The sequence below is a fragment of the Podarcis melisellensis genome (genome assembly GCF_964234715.1).
Source record: "Podarcis melisellensis genome assembly, chromosome: W".
Classification (NCBI taxonomy): domain Eukaryota; kingdom Metazoa; phylum Chordata; class Lepidosauria; order Squamata; family Lacertidae; genus Podarcis; species Podarcis melisellensis.
The window spans coordinates 3,454,756-3,461,436 of record NC_138535.1 but is presented as its reverse complement, the minus strand read 5'-3'; positions in this window follow the sequence as shown (position 1 = coordinate 3,461,436).

Here is a 6,681-nt window from a genome sequence, read left to right as displayed (position 1 = left end):
TCTTGGGTAGCAGTTGCAATCTCTTTTGCTTCTTCAGCTATCTTTCGGGTCGAAGCAGATTCCTGTAATAATTTTTCAATAGACTGTGTATTGGTATTCACCTTCTGTCCCAAATTATTAATGCTTGTAGTATTCAAGTCAATTTTAACTGATACTTCAGCTACTTGTTTATTTGTCTCAGCTACCTGCTTAGCTAAATTTTCCAAAGATTCATTGATTTTTCCAAGTGCATGTGCCAAAACGTCTTCGGACGACATAACTTTCGGTTTGACCTGTGGAGGAGCAGCCCCTGATGTTCCAGATGCTCCAGATGTTGAAGCCCTTCGCTGCTGCGCAGTGTCTGTCCGATAGTGTCTGCCAGACCTAGTAGTTTTTTTCCTGCGCCAGCTCTAACTTTCCTCTCCCATCTGCCATAACACTCTCATGAGAGTCCAAGGTCAATCCCACAGTTAAGAGTTTGTTTTGAGATGGAATTTTCCTCGAGCCCAGTTGTTGTTTTAACAATGTCAATCCTCCTCTAGGGGGACACAGTAACAGCCGAAGCTTGCAACTTTTAATAACAAAGATAGTCCTTATGAGTCCCCCAATTCACTTAAAAATAACAGTTTCAGTACACTTAGACAGTTACTTTAAAACCAGGAGAAGTCCAGAGACACTGTATCTCTTTTGCAGAGCTAAGTCAAAAGTCCTCTGCTTACCGATAGGCTTTCCGCTGAGCGGCTTTCTTTATCTAGGGGCAGTCCGTTCCCAGGTTTTAGGCAGCGGATTTTAGCTTCCTTCCCCCCTTTTTTTTGCAGGTAAATACAACTCAAACCTTCCCCCCTCCTCTCCTGCAATCTGGAGGGGAGACCGCTTTCCTGATGTTAGGATTTAAGTCTTTTTCCGAAAGTCTTTCCAAGTTTCCGCTTTACAGTCTCTTTGCTTTAATCTGTTTCCAAGAAGGGAAGGCAGACTTCCTGTTTATGCCTTCCCGCTTCGGTATCAAATTAACTTGTTCTCCTTTTAAATCCAATTTAATCCTACTCACGGGTAGTTGCTTTCAAAGTCCAATTGTCACAGGAAAAAGTCAGCGCTCTCCAATAACGGCTGTGCGGCTTCACTCAGCGGAAGAAGCAGTCGATTCTCAGCACCGCGCCGCTCACCCCGTCCCGCTCCGGAGCCCTTAAAAAGGGTCCCTTCGCAAATGGGGGGGGGCGCAAATGGTGCCCGCCGAGTCCCTACGTTCACAGGCTTCCCCCGCCTGTGATTTTTAAAGGGCCCCCGCGGTAAGACCCGATCCTGCGGAGCTGGTCCCTCCGAGACTCAGAGGGAATCCGCCATTAATCGATGGCGCTGACCCGGAAGTCCGCGGTGAAGAAATTCTTCTTCGCCGTCGCTATCGCCACTTGGTAGGCTCGACGTTGAGCTCTAACCTGTGTCCGGTCAGATTCGGAATGAGTTATCCACCACCAGCGCTCTAGCCGTCTCAACGATTGTTTCATTGCCCTCAGATCCGTGGAAACCCACGGGGCTGTCCGGGCTCCATGCAATCGGAGAGGGCGCTTCGGAGCCAAACAGTAAATAGCCCTGGTTACCTCCACATTCCAGCGGGCCACCAGGGAATCAGCTGAAAGGCCATCAACATGGGATAAAGCATCCCCTACCACTCTCTGGAAACCATTTGGATCCATTAAGTGGCGGGGGCGGACCATCCGAATTGGTCCCACCTCCCTGCAGAGGGGATGGGTCGCAGAGAAGTCCAGTTGCACCAGGAAGTGATCTGACCATGGCACTTCTTTCGTTTTGCTTTTACTTAGTGTCAGATCACCAACATCCATAGAGGTAAATACCAGGTCCAAGGCATGTCCGCGGCTATGGGTTGGGCCAGACTTATTCAGGGACAGCCCCATGGAGGCCATGCTTTCCACGAAGTCCCGAGCGGCCCCTTGTAAGGTCGTGTCGGCATGGATGTTAAAATCCCCTAGGACGACCAAGCTAGGTGTCTCCAGGAGAACATCCACCACGACCTGAAGCAGCTCGGGCAGGGAATCCTTGGTGCAGCGGGGAGGTCGGTACACCAAAAGGAATCCTGTACTGCCCCTATTGCCCAACTTCCAGAACATGCACTCGGAATACTGGGTCTTCCCAATAGGACGCCTGGTGCAAACTAATGACTTCCTAAAAATCACTGCAACCCCCCCTCCCCGCCCACATGACCTGGGTTGCTGTGCGTAAGAGAAAACTGGTGGACAAGCAGCTACAAAGACAGTCCCATCTGCTTCATCCAACCAAGTCTCTGTTACACATGCCAGGTCAAGTCCTCCATCCATGATCAAGTCATGGATGGCAGTGGTCTTATGAATCATTGACCTGGCATTGCACAGCAGCACCTTCAGGTCATGTGGGTATCCCTTGCTGATTCTAGTATCCATCCGGTCAGGACCAGACCCGGAGGCAGGAATAGTCCTCAGACAATGACTAAACCTGCCCACTCTGTAATGACATGGTATAGTCTTAGCGTAACTCCTCCTCCTATCCGTGATCACTGAGATCGGTTGTCCCAGTGCATCCCTCTCTGTGGAACATGCCCCAGCAATTTTGTGGGCTGGGGCCCACTCCCCGGCAGCCCTGACCCCTCCCCCTAAGAACAAAATAACACCTTAAACAAACAAACAAAACCAATAAAACAGTACAAACAAAAAAATGTAAAAATTACAAAAACATCAAAATAAAATAAATCACAAAGTATTGGAAGAATGGCAGATGAAGGTGATAGACTATATGGGACTGGCAGAAATGACTGGCAGAATCCGAGACCAGGGGTGAGAGACAGCGGAAGAAGATTGGAAGAAATTTAAGGACTATCTTAAGAAACATTGCAAAATTAATGAATGTTAGAATGACGTTGGTTTAGAAATTACGTGGTTTCCAGCTGTAATGGATAAGTAAAATGAAAAGAAAGGTTAAAAATTAAATGAAAAACAAGGGAAAGGATTTGCTGAATTAATAAATCAGAAATTGGAATACAGAAAGGGGAGGTATGGGGAAGTCGGGGAAGTAAGTTATAAGAAAATAAGGGATTGAAATTCTACTTGTTTTTTGTTATTTTTGTCCGTTTGTATTTTTGTTCTGTTTTGTTTTTATATAAATCTCTGAAACTTCAATATTTTATTTTATTTTTTAAAAACAGATGGTAAGTGGCAGGAAGGAGCAGGGCCCTCAGGCACTCACTCAGGGGAGTCCTCCCGGGCAGCAGGCAGCAAGCAGCAAGCAGTCCTTGTGAGGCTTCAGGTCCCGCCCCCGGCCAGATGGTAAGTGGCAAGAGCAGGGCCCTCAGGCACTTACTCAGGGGAGTCTCCCGGGCAGCAGGCAGCAAGCAGCAAGCAGTCCTTGTGAGGCTTCAGGCCCCGCCCCAGGCCAGATGGTAAGTGGCAGGAAGGAGCAGGGCCCTCAGGCACTCACTCAGGGGAGTCTCCCGGGCAGCAGGCAGCAAGCAGTCCTTGTGAGGCTTCAGGCCCCGCCCCAGGACAAATGGTAAGTGGCAAAAAGGAGCAGAGCCCTCAGGCACTCACTCAGGGGAGTCTCCCGGGCAGCAGGCAGCAAGCAGTCCTTGTGAGGCTTCAGGCCCCCCCCAGGCCAGATGGTAAGTGGCAAGAGCAGGGCCCTCAGGCACTTACTCAGGGGAGTCTCCCGGGCAGCAGGCAGCAAGCAGCAAGCAGTCCTTGTGAGGCTTCAGACCCCGCCCCAGGCCAGATGGTAAGTGGCAGGAAGGAGCAGGGCCCTCAGGCACTCACTCAGAGGAGTCCTCCCGGGCAGGAGGCAGCAAGCAGTCCTTGTGAGGCTTCAGGCCCCGCCCCAGGCCAGATGGTAAGTGGCAAGTGCAGGGCCCTCAGGCACTTACTCAGGGGAGTCTCCCGGGCAGCAGGCAGCAAGCAGCAAGCAGTCCTTGTGAGGCTTCAGACCCCGCCCCAGGCCAGATGGTAAGTGGCAGGAAGGAGCAGGGCCCTCAGGCACTCACTCAGAGGAGTCCTCATGGGCAGGAGGCAGCAAGCAGCAAGCAGTCCTTGTGAGGCTTCATGCCCCGCCCCAGGCCAGATGGTAAGTGACAAGGGCAGGGCCCTCAGGCATTCACTCAGGGGAGTCCTCCCGGGCAGGAGGCAGCAAGCAGCAAGCAGTCCTTGTGAGGCTTCAGGCCCCGCCCCAGGCCAGATGGTAAGTGGCAAGAGCAGGGCCCTCAGGCACTTACTCAGGGGAGTCTTCCGGGCAGCAGGCAGCAAGCAGTCCTTGTGAGGCTTCAGGCCCCGCCCCAGTCCAGATGGTAAGTGGCAAGAGCAGGGCCCTCAGGCACTTACTCAGGGGAGTCCTCATGGGCAGGAGGCAGCAAGCAGCAAGCAGTCCTTGTGAGGCTTCAGGCCCCGCCCCAGGCCAGATGGTAAGTGGCAGGAAGGAGCAGGGCCCTCAGGCACTCACTCAGGGGAGTCTCCCGGGCAGCAGGCAGCAAGCAGTCCTTGTGAGGCTTCAGGTCCCGCCCCAGGCCAGATGGTAAGTGGCAAGAGCAGGGCCCTCAGGCACTTACTCAGGGGAGTCTCCCGGGCAGCAGGCAGCAAGCAGCAAGCAGTCCTTGTGAGGCTTCAGACCCCGCCCCAGGCCAGATGGTAAGTGGCAGGAAGGAGCAGGGCCCTCAGGCACTCACTCAGAGGAGTCCTCCCGGGCAGGAGGCAGCAAGCAGCAAGCAGTCCTTCAAGTCAAGTACTTTATTACGGTCTTAGACCAGCATAAACAAAACATATACATAAATAGTATAACAGTATGAATCCAGGCGAATAATTATTAAATAAATAGGAGCTAGAACCAAACGTAGATTTAAACATATACATAGAATACTTCATTAAGGATAGATAATGGGTCTAAAAATTTATAAGAAAGATTAAAAGATCAGTTAACACAGCTATATGGGGTGGGCTTCAGGAGTGCGGATCTAATAATATGGGCCTTCAGTTTAGGATTGAATTGTAGCATAGATCATTCTTCGTCAAATATCTATCATGGCAGCGCAATATCTGTTGACTGAATATGTGACTTCTGGGCTCTCTTCCTGTGAACCAGATTAAGTTTTATTGCGGCAGAAGCCAGTGACACTAAACACCACAAGATCAAACAAAAAGAAATCAACAACAACATCAAGAGAAAAAAAAGATTACACAAGGGAACTTCGCAGTGTGCCATTCAACAGAAGAAATTTACGCTTCCTGATTGCTAAAGTGCAAAATTTGGCCACCTCATATGATATTGAGCTTGAGGAATCTTCCAGAAGGTATTTTCGTAGAATTTCGGGGGAGGATTCCAAGTAATGTTGTAGGGGTATACATTTTGATAAGAGCGGCAAAATAAGTTGAACTCGTTCTTCACTATAAAATTCGCAGAATAGAAGGATGTGTGTAACAGATTCTACCTTATTAGACATACAGGGGCAGAGACGTGCATGCATTGGTACCCGCGTGAATTTGCCGTACAGCACTGCTGAGGGCATTGTCTCAAAGCGGGCTCTAGAGAAAGCCCATCTATAAGCTTCGTTAGTGATGTTAGTTAAGTAAGGGACAGCTGCAAAGTTAGGCCAAGCTTTTAAACATCTATACATCTCCGGGAGTAGGGCGTCTTCTTGTTGTAATTCGACATCGTAAAGTCTCTGAGTGATAATTGCTTTTGCCTTGTTCAGAGTTCCAAGAAGAAGATTTTCAGGGTTTAGGCCGATTTGTTTGATCTTGTTAGTTATTTGCATAAGCCAAGGAGGATAGGGGACTGCGGCCAGGAAGCAAGGTAACAGTCCCTTAGGATTGTAATGGATTTTCAGCCAGAGGGATATTGCTTGCTCCCAGACTTTTAATTCCACTCTGGGCAGTCCTGCCTCTTGCCTTAAGACTGCATTAGGTGTACACTTTGGGGTAGCAAATAATGATCTTAAGAATTTTGATTGTACTGTTTCAAGGGTCTTAAGGTTGGCAGAGGGGCTAATTTGAGAGGCATACAGGAGTTGGGCTAAAGATTTTGCCTGAGAAACTTTTAGGGCCATCGGGAGGAAGCCAGCTCCTTTCCTTCTGAATAATCTAAGGATGGCATTTGCACTTCTTCCTGCTGATATAGCTGATGTGGTCAGGTGTGTTGACAATTTGGCATTATAAGAGAAAGTAATGCCTAAGTATTGGAAGGTCTTAGTCTGTTCAATGGCGTTTCCCTTTACGCTCCAATTATCTTTCCTGAAGGAGCGGTTAAAATGTACAATTTTGGTTTTGGCAAAGTTAATTGTTAACAGTTCAGTGTTACATTGGTCACTAAACTTTCCTAAGGCACGTTTCAGACCCACTTTGGTTTGAGAGAGAAGAACAGCGTCATCCGCATACATTAAAACTGGTACTTTTCTGCCGTTAGAGAACACGGGGTGTGTGTGTGTGTGTGTGTGTTTCGATTTCACGGCAACATGTGACCAGGGAGTTAACATAGATGTTAAATAAAAATGGGGCTAATAGGCATCCTTGTCTAACTCCTCTTTGGACTGGGATTTCTCTAGAGAGTCTGCCGTCCTGTGCGAGTCTTATCTGGAGGGTTTTGTTCTCATGAAGCTTAATCATCAGAAGTAATAACCTTCTGTTAATACCCATATTGGCCAATTTGGCCCAGAGCCTACCCCTGGATACAGAATCAAAT